This window comes from Rhinoraja longicauda, chromosome 19, assembly GCF_053455715.1.
Source record: "Rhinoraja longicauda isolate Sanriku21f chromosome 19, sRhiLon1.1, whole genome shotgun sequence".
NCBI lineage: Eukaryota > Metazoa > Chordata > Chondrichthyes > Rajiformes > Arhynchobatidae > Rhinoraja > Rhinoraja longicauda.
Window position 1 is genome coordinate 340,681 of NC_135971.1, and position 10,820 is coordinate 351,500.

Sequence of the window (10,820 nt, forward strand, 5' to 3'; positions counted from 1 at the left end):
AATTTGTAAAATCAAATGTTGGGAGGTCTGCATGGAAGAGAACCCTGGAGTCTGGAGTGACGGGAAGCTGGAGTCCAGGGGGAGGGAGGGAATGCAAGTGGTCCCATGTAAGGGAAAGCTGGAGTCTGGAGTGAAGGGAGGTTGGAGTATGAGGGAGGGGGGAATGCAAGGGGAGGTGTCCCATGGAAGGGAACGCTGGAATCTGGAGTGAGGGGAGGCTGGATTATGAGGGAGGGTGGAATGCAAGGGGAGGTGTCCAATTCCTCTCGACACAGGCTGTGGAGTGACAGACATTTCCAAGGGAGTGTGAGTGAAGAGACTGGATGATGCTGGTATCTGCACAGAACCAATCTAATTCCCAAACTCTTCTCCCAATCTGATGAGCTGTTGAGGTGTTGCCACACTCCCGGGTCTCTTTTTCTTTATTCCAGGTCTCCAGATGTCGACGGGGGAACAGGCCCATGGATCATTGACTGGAGAATCCACGCAGGAACCGTCTTCTGTCCCAGTGGGAGACACATCCTCAGGTACCAAGCCCCCTCACACATTATCACTTGTTCTCATTAACCCTGTAGACAGCTTTTGGAGAAGTCAGTGTTGCTCTGCAGCGACCAACAATCCTCCTGGGATTGAGATTGGTTTAGGGAACCACATGGAGTTTGATGGTGAATTAGATTTAAGTGGTTAGTGGGGTGGATTGGAGGCCTCTGAGATGGATTATGATCTGGGGTTTGGAGCAGGGCTGGGTTGTGAATGAGGAATAGACCGGAGCAACACAACAGCTGGTGTTATGGGCCTGAAGGAGATAAACGGAATAAAGAATGAGAAACATGATGTTCACGAGATGAGTGGGAAGTGTCTGACCTGAAGTGGCTTCGGTGGAGATGGAGTCAATGGTGGGGAATCTGGTCTGTGCAGTGAACTGGGCTACGTCCAGAACTCCGCAATTCCTTACTATCTTAACTCCATGTTACTAAGCTCTTTATCTACTGCCTCCACACTAGTGTCATCTGCAAACTTGAAGATAGAGTTAAAGCAGACCTTTGTTGCATAGTCTCCAGTGTGCAGGGGTACAGTTAGAGACAAGGAATGCAGGACACCAGTGTTGCGAATTATGGTGGAGGATGTGTTGTCACCTATTCTCACCGATTGTAATCTAACCACCAGGGAATCCAAATAAATTGACGTGCATTAATAGAAAGAGGGCAACTAGAGAGAGAATACTGACCCTCAGAAACCATCTGTCTGTCGACCAGGAGAAGGGCAGGGTCCTCAACGAGTATTTCTCCTGTTTTTACAATGGTAAAAGACATGAAAAGTGGGAACTTGGTACAGTTAATGGTGATGTCTGAATGACAGTCCATATGTCAGTGATGCTGGACGTCCTTAGGCATATGAACCTAATAAATCTCCCGGGCCTGATCAGATATATCCGAGGATACTGTGGGAAGCTGTGGGAGAAATTGCAGGATCATCGTTAGACATGGGTGAGGTGCCGGGTGACTGGTGAGTGGCTGATATTGCACCTCTATTTAAGATGGGCTGCAAGGAAAAGCCATAGAACAGATCCTGAAATCAGTGGAAGGTAAGTTGTTGGAGAGGATTCTGAGGGATATGAAGGTTAGATTGCAAGGAATCCAGCGAGAACTAACGGACTGGAATCAGATTTCTTTTTGTGGTAGGAAGCAGAGGGTGGTGGTGGAAGGTTTGTGGATTTGTGCTGGGCCCACTGCTGTTTGTGGTTTATATGAAAGATTTAGATGAGAACGTACAAGGCATGATTAGTAAGTTTTCGGATAATACTGGAATCTGTAAGTCACATCGTGGAGAATGAAGCTGGTTATCACAGGGCAGCAGGAGCTTGTTGAGTTGTGCAAGTGCACTCTGGAATGGAGAATGACGTTTGGTGCCGATAAGTACAAGGTGGTGCATTTTCCGAAGTCAAGTCAGGAACTTCACAGTGAATGGTCGGGCACTGGGAGAGTTAGAGAGCAGCGGGATTTTTTTCCTTGTCAGCGGCGACATGGGTAATCTTTCTGTAACCACATAACCTCCTGCTCCCTGCCTCCCACTCCAACCCTACTCGGAGTTCCCACTCGTTCCCACCTCACCTTGCCCCCCACCTCCAACGTCTTACACAGCTCCCTCACTCCCCCCCGCCTCCCACTCCCCCTCTCCCCAGACCCACCGCCATCCTCCTCTCCCACAGACCCACCTCCTTCCCCCTCTACCCCCTCCCCTTACCCTCGCCTCCCCTTACCCTCGCCTCCCTGGGGAGAGGAGGGAGTACGGAGTGAGGTTATATGGAGAGGGGCTTGGGGAGGAGGGAGTCTAGGGTGGAGGAGGGTGGAGTGCAGAGATGTGGAGGAGGGTGTGGTATTGGGGCAAGTGTAAAGTGGGATTAGGAGGGAGTCTGGAGTGAGGGAATGCAAGGGGAGGTGTCAGGATACATGGTGCAGGAGGGGGCTGGACAATTGGGGTCACCAGAGACTCGTGTCACCACGCACTTCGGTCTCCTTAAATCCCACAGAGCTGCTGGATTATTTCCCCACAACACCCACTGTCTGTCCACACTTTATTACAGATCCAGCCTCCGTACCAACTGAGGAACCCCAAGAAACAACACCCGAAACCCGGGAGGATTTGTCCACCGTCCCAGAACCAGATACAAGCTCAGGTATCGAGGAGTGGAATGTAGGGAGGAGGGGTGATGGAGTGGAGGGAGGAGGGGTGATGGAGTGGAGGGGGAGGGGTGATGGAGTGGAGGGAGGAGGGGTTTGTGGAGGAGGGGTTTGGAGTGGAGGGAGGTAGGATGGAGTGGGGGGGAGGTGGGCTGGAGTGGGGGGATGGTGGGCTGCAGGGGAGAGGAGGAGTCTGGAGTGGGGGATGTGAGGTCTGGCGCGGGGGAGGATTGAGTGTGGGGTGGTGGAGGGAGGGCGGAGAGGGTGGTGGGCAGAGGTAGAAGTGTGGGGTGGGGGAAGGATGGAGTCCAGGAGGATGGAAGGTGTGTGGTGTTGACAGGGAGAGTAAAGTGAGATGGAGGGTGGGGAGTCTGGAGGGAGGGGAGGTTGGAGTCGCAGGAGAGTCGCTGTAAGGAAAAGCCCCCTCCCCCCTCCCCCCTCCCCCCTTGCCTTCCCCCCTCCCCCCTCCCCCCTCCCCTTAAGAAGGAAATCAGGGGAGCAAAAATGGGGGCGGAGAAGGGGGTACCTTGATCCTCACGGCAGGTCGGGTGGAAGGGCGTTTCCATGGTGAATGACTGAAAGGAACATACATTAGAAAAGAGAGAGCAGGGAAGACATCGTTTCAGCCACATTCAACCTGACTCTGATCTCCTTGTTGATGTTGGGCTGTTGTATTCAGATGAAGACAACCAGTGGATTGAGATAAAGGTGACAGTGGAAGGGGAAATGACTGCGGATGAAGTGATGGAAGCTCTCCGTGCAAAGGTGAGAAAACAGTACGAGGTGGAGGGAGAGAGAGAGAGATGGACTGAACTCCCTCACTGTCTGCCCTCACTGAAGGGAGCAGCTCCCTTACCCTCCATATTTCCTCAGTATTTTCATTCCCCTCGATCCCCTCTCTCTCCCCTCATCCCCCTCTCTCTCCCCTCGTCCCCTTCACTCTCCCCACGTCACCCTCTCTCCCTAGCCTCCTCCCCTCTCCCCCCCTCTGCCTCCCTCTCCTCGGTTCCCCTCTCTCTCCACCCCCTCTCACTCTCCCTCCTCTCTCCATCCTCTCTCTTCCCTCCCTCTCCCTCTCCCCCTCTCGCTCTCTCTATTTTTCCCATCCCCCCCCACTCGCTCCCCCTCTCTCCATTCACCCCCACTTGCAGTTACTCACCTTTGCTCTTCTCTGGGCTTCAGCTGATGGAGATGTATGATGACCCGGACCCTGAGATTGAGCGGGTGCTGTGAGGGAGGAACCTGCGGTGGACTGACGGGGATCCAGCTGTCAACGCCCTGTCCCTCACAGCCTCGCCTCTCGCTCGCCTTGTCCACAGCGAGTCCATCCTGGGGGTGAGCTGCATTGTTGCTGCTTCCGCCTCTGCAGCAGGGAGTGGGGACGCTCGCTGCTGCTTCGTTTGGGTTTATTATTGTCACGTGTGCTGAGGTACAGTGAAAAGCTTTGTTTTGCATGCTGTATATAAATACTATAATACTAGATATAAACATAGCACAAAAAGTAAGGAAATTTGTGTTTGGTAGATTATTTCTTTGTTGTAACAATGCTTCTTGGCAATAAATCTTATACCGTTGGAAAGCCTGTTTATTTCCCTTTTAAATGGTGCCACATTTGTAAGGAACATGCATTTGTGGGATGAGCAGCAGAGCTGAGTATATGGGTTGCGCCCATGAAAAATTTGCCAAATCTTCTCTGCCAATGCCAAACAGCTTATTCTGCCATTGACTCTTGTTCGGTGTTGTTTGGTGGATTGGATGATTGAAGTCTGAAGAAACAAGACATTTTGGCAATTTAACAATTTATTAATTTAATGAACAGGAGCCACAGTAGCGTGTGGATGAACCATACACAGCCATAACAGCCTGGCACCTCCTCCTCATGCTGGTCACCAGCCTGGTCACACACTGTTGTGGGATGGCATCCCATTCTTGTCAGCACCTGGGGGTACCAGAAGCTCAAAACAAGAGTCAATAGCAAGAGCAGAAAAGCTGTTTGGCATTGGCAGAGAAGATTTGGCAAATTTTTCATGGGCGCAACCCATATACTCAGCTCTGCTGCTCATCCCACAAATGCATGTTCCTTACAAATGTGGCACCATTTAAAAGGGAAATAAACAGGCATTCCAACGGTATTGCCAAGAAGCATTGTTACAACAAAGAAATAATCTACCAAACACAAATTTCCTTACTTTTTGTGCTATGTTTAGATATAATCAGTTCACACTCAAGTACAACGGACGGTGCAAAAGAAAGATACCAAGTGCAGTGTATAGTTCTCAGCATTGGAGCAAACACGTTCCACAGACAGACTCCAATGTCCACAGTGCGGTAGAGGTGAATCCAACAGTGGCCTAGCTTATGGAAGGACCATTCAGAAGCCTGATAACAGTGGGGAAGATGCTGTTTCTGAGTCTGGTGGTGCGCACCTGTTTAATCTGTTGGGTCGGAGATGGAATGACCTGGTGCGACGTCTTTGATCATGTTGGCTGCTTTTCCGAGGCAGCCTGAAGTGTAGATATAGTCAATGATGGGAAGTCTGGTCTGTGTGATGGACTGGGCAACATCCACAACTCTGCAATTTCTGACAGTCTTGGGCAGAGCTGTTCCCAAACCAAGCTGTTATGCAACCCAACAGTTCGATTTCTATGATACCCCTGGAGAAGTTTATAAGAGTCACTGAGGACAGGTCAAATTCCCTGTCTCTGCAACGATTCAACATCACCAAAGACAAGATTTTTTTTTCTTTTTCACTGGGCTTCAATTGTGTGTGAGTGAAGAAAGTCTCTTGGGCTCAGCTGTTTGTGGGAAAGGAGTTCTGCTCTCGCTGGTTAGTGGGGAAAGGTATTTGAGGTAGTGAGGAAGGTGCCCTGGACAGGTAGTGGGAACAGTGGAGGGGAGGGGTGATGGTGACTGGGATGAGAGGAGCTGGTTAGAGAGGGTGGGAGAGGAGCAGCAGAGTCCGTGGTGAGGATCGAGTTCTTGCAACCATTCACACTCCAACTCATACTCCCTCCATCTAACACAATTCCATCTCATTTACACTCTCTCCACTGCACACTCACACCATCACCCTCTATCTCTCACACACCCTTCATGAAGTTGCAAGAATAACACCAAGTTATTAATGAGCACGGTGATGCAAGGTTACAGACTAAACCGCAGCTCCTCAACAAGATGACTCCCCAGGGTAACACGCATGCGCAAGATAACTTCTTGCAGGAACGGATCTGCAAACACTCGACATGGACTGTGAATACAGTGACTAATCTACAACACACCCTCCATCACACACACACATTCCAACACACGCACACACCCTCCATCACACACACCCCCTCCATCACACACACACCTTCCATCACACACACACACCCTCCATCACACACACACCCTCCATCACACACACACCCTCCATCACACACACACACCCTCCACCTCACACACACCCTCCATCACACACACCCTCCATCACACACACACCTTCCATCACACACACACACCCTCCATCACACACACACCCTCCATCACACACACACCCTCCATCACACACACACACCCTCCATCTCACACACACCCTCCATCACACACACCCTACATCACACACACACACACCCTCCATCACACACACACACACCCTCCATCACACAAACACACCCTCCATCACTCATACCCTCCATCACACACACACACCCTCCATCACACACACCCTCCATCACACACACACCCTCCATCTCACACACACACTCCATCACACACACCCTCCATCACACACACACCCTCCATCACACACACACCCTCCATCACACACACACCCTCCATCACACACACACACACCCTCCATCACACACACACTCTCCATCTCACGCACACCCTCCATCACACACGCACACCCTCCATCACACACGCACACCCTCCATCACACACACACCCACCCTCCATCACACACACACCCTCCATCACACACGCACACCCTCCATCACACACACACCCTCCATCACACACACACCCTCCATCACACACACACACCCTCCATCACACACCCTCCATCACACACACACCCTCCATCACACACACACCCTCCATCACACACACACACCCTCCATCACACACACACCCTCCATCACACACACACCCTCCATCTCACGCACACCCTCCATCACACACGCACACCCTCCATCACACACACACACACCCTCCATCACACACACACACCCTCCATCACACACACCCTCCATCACACGCATACCCCTCTATCACACACACACCCTCCATCTCACACACACCCTTCATCACACACACACTCCACCTCATACCCCCTTCTCACCACCACGCATCTCCTCTCCCACCTTCCCCTTTCCGCACTCATCTGATCTGCAACTTATTTTCTCCTGCAGTGGTGTGTACATGGGACGAGCTGCCAGTGGAATGATTGAGGCGGATACAATAGCAACTAAAAGACGTTTGGACAGTTACGGATAGGAAGGGTTTAGATGGGCTAATTATGGTCAAATGGGGTGAGTTTCGATGGACATTCCGGTTGGCGTAGACGGGTTGGGCCAAATATTCTGTTTGGGTTCTGTGTTGCTCTACAACACATTATCCACATAGACCCACACACACACACTAACCACATACACGCAACACACAAATAACTGAGCACAGACATACCGACACTCAGTACAAACAATCCTGACTGCACACAGATACACTATCCACACCCACACACACATTCATTACCACCCGCAGATGTACTGGAACAACACACACTGTCTCTCTCACTGCTGACCACACACAGACACCGTATAACCTAACACACACACACACACACATCACTACTGACCGCACACAGATGTACTGGAACAACACAAACTGTCTCTCTCACTGCTGACCACACACAGACACCGTATAACCTAACACACACACACACACACACATCACTACTGACCGCACACAGACACATTATAACCTAACACACACACACACTGTCTCACTACTGACCGCACACAGATGCACTGTAACAACACACTCTTCGATCGGACACACAAGAACTGGTAATGTGCCAATGTATTTTGACCACACACGTGCACACCCATAGACGACAGGAACACTAATTCTACCACAGATCATCCTCCATCTATGCCCCTTCTTGCCTCAGTCTCCATCATCTGTCACATCTCCCACCTCACCCACTCATTCCCTTCCACACTTCTTCCCAATGGCTGCTTTCCCAGCGCCCTGCATTCTCTCACTCTCTCCTCCATCACAAACTCCACACATTCTCCCTTTTACCCCAATCTCCTCCTCCCGACTGCACTGCTTGCTCTACAGCTGTACTGGGTCTCCCCACTACCCCCTCTCACCTACCAGGCCCTGCCTCACCCACCACCTCACTCTCTTCGCTCCCTAACTCACTCTCCAATCCGCCCTCTGCTTTACCATGCTGATAAGTGTAGCATTCATAGGGTAGACAGTGACATTGATAGGGTAGACAGTGGCATGGATGGGGTAGACAGTGGCATGGATGGGGTAGACAGTGGCATGGATGGGGTAGACAGTGGCATGGATGTGGTAGACAGTGGCATTGATGGGGTAGACAGTGGCATTGATGGGGTAGACAGTGGCATGGATGGGGTAGACAGTGGCATGGATGGGGTAGACAGTGGCATTGATGGGCTAGACAGTGGCGTGGATGGGGTAGACAGTGGCATTGATGGGGTAGACAGTGGCATTGATAGGGTAGACAGTGGCATTGATGGGGTAGACAGTGGCATTGATGGGGTAGACAGTGGCATTGATGGGGTAGACAGTGGCATTGATAGGGTAGACAGTGGCATTGATGGGGTAGGCAGTGGCATTGATGGGGTAGACAGTGGCATTGATAGGGTAGACAGTGGCATGGATGGGGTAGACATTGTGAACTTTTTTTGAGGGTGCAAATAACAGATACTAGGAAACATTGCTTTAAGGATGGTGGGACAAAGTTTAGAGGAGATGTATGGGCATGTTTTTTACACTGAGGTTGGGAGCCTGGAACTGTTGCCAGGGCTGGGTATGGGCCCAGATATGGTGGTGGTGCTTAACAGACTTGAAGTGGGCATAAGGATGTGCAATGAATTGAGAGATATGAAATATGTGCAGGCAGACAAGAGTTGGTCTCGGCCTTGTGTTCAGCACGGAAGTTGTGGGGCGAAAGGCTTGTTCCTGTGTTGTACTGTTCTATGATGTTCAATGAGACTCGGCTTTCCCAACCTTCGCTGGGGAAGAGAGGGCGCTGGCCTCAGTCAGTGGAGAGTGTTGTGGAATCATCCCCAGCGCGGTGACACACTGATGTGGAGCCGAGCCCGTGAGGAAGGAGAGATCATCCCGTGAGCTTCTAACGATGGACGGGGGCGGAGGAAAGAAGAGTCCGGAGCAGCAGCTCAGACTGCACGGGTTTCATGGCCGGAATAATGAGACCGTCCGCAACGCGCTTTAGTACGAATATTATTTACTGTAAAGCCAATGATTTATATTGCTTTTGTTTAATGTGTGTGCTCAATAAACCTGGAACCGCTTGACAGCAAGTTTCTGAGAGCGTGGTCTTCCTTTATCATCTGAATAATAAGTGGGTGTTCGGTGCCAGAGGAGGGAGGTGAGGCGGATACAATAACAAGGTGCAGAGATACAACATTACAGCACAGGAACAATAAGGGAATAGATAGCGTAAACGCAAAAAATCTACCCGGATAAGGTAATCAAGAAACAGGGACATAGGTTCAAGGTGAGAGGGGAAAGGTATTCACACAGAACAGTGTAAAACATGGGTAAGGCCACGGTCTGTGAGTTGCATCTCCGGGGCTGTGAAGAAGGCAGGTGGGATACTCGCCTTCATGGGCGGCGACGTAGAATGCAACTAGTTCCACGTTGGTTCAACTTTAGAAAGTTTGGTCAGACCTCAGCTGGTGCATTGCGAGCAGGTCTGGTCACCACACGACTGAGGGCACAGATTCACCAGGATGGTACAGACACAGTGGGTATCAGAAAGAGTGAGAGACAAAGACTGGGATATGCTTCCCTGTGGGGCAGAGGAAACTAATGGGTAACAAACAGGGATTCAATATTACGAGGGTGATTGGTGGGACAGATAGCCGTAAACTTCACAAAAGCAACAGTGGCTAAAATAAGAGGACAGGACAGTTTGAAAGGTGGGGATTGGAGGTTTGGAGGACATGTTTATTGTGGAGACATAACATGCGAACAGGCCCTTTGACCCACCGAGTCTACTCTGACCATCGATTACCATTCACATGAGTTCTGTTAGCTCACTTTCTCATCCACTTCCTACACAAATTGGGACAATTGACACAGGACATGGAGGAAATCCATGTTCTCACAGGAAACGTGCAAACTCCACACCGATCGCACCCAAGGTCAGGATTGAACCTAGGTCTTTGGCACAGTGAGGTAGAAGCGCTACCAGCTGCACCACAGTGCCGATATGAAGGGAGGTTTTCCCCAGAGACTGGTTGAAATCTGGAACTCACTGGTTTAGGTTTTTGTTCATTATTGTCTTGTGCACAGAGATACAGTGAAAAGCTTTACATTACTTGCTCCCCAATCAGATCTAATAATGTACATGAATGCAATCAAGTCAAATTCAAGTACAAAGGGGAAGATATTTGGTGCAGAATGTAGTTTTCACCATTGTAGGCACCAGTTCTATAAACACAGGCCAATGTTCACAGTGTGATTGAGGTGAACTCGACAGTGCACCAGCAGATGGGACCTTCTTCGTTCTCGTCGCCACCGCCACCCGCCCCCCGATCTCTCTTTATTCTACCCATCCCCCCACGCTGTGTTGCTTTCTGTTCTCTCTGCGGCACGCCCCATCTGACCTCCAGCACCCACTGTGAGCTCCGCACGGCCTCTTGCACCCACCATGGCCCGTCTGCCCTGAGGCACTCATGTGGGCTGGATCGGAGAAGGGAGAAGAAAGAATGATTGGGGTGAGATTAGCCTTTGATTATGTTGGCTGCTTTCCCGAGGCATCGTGAAATGTAGATAGAGTTGATGGTGGGTAGACTGGTCTGGGGATGGACTGGGCTATATCTACTGAGGAGGAGGAGGTTGAGGCAAGGTCTCTCAAAACATTTTAAAGCG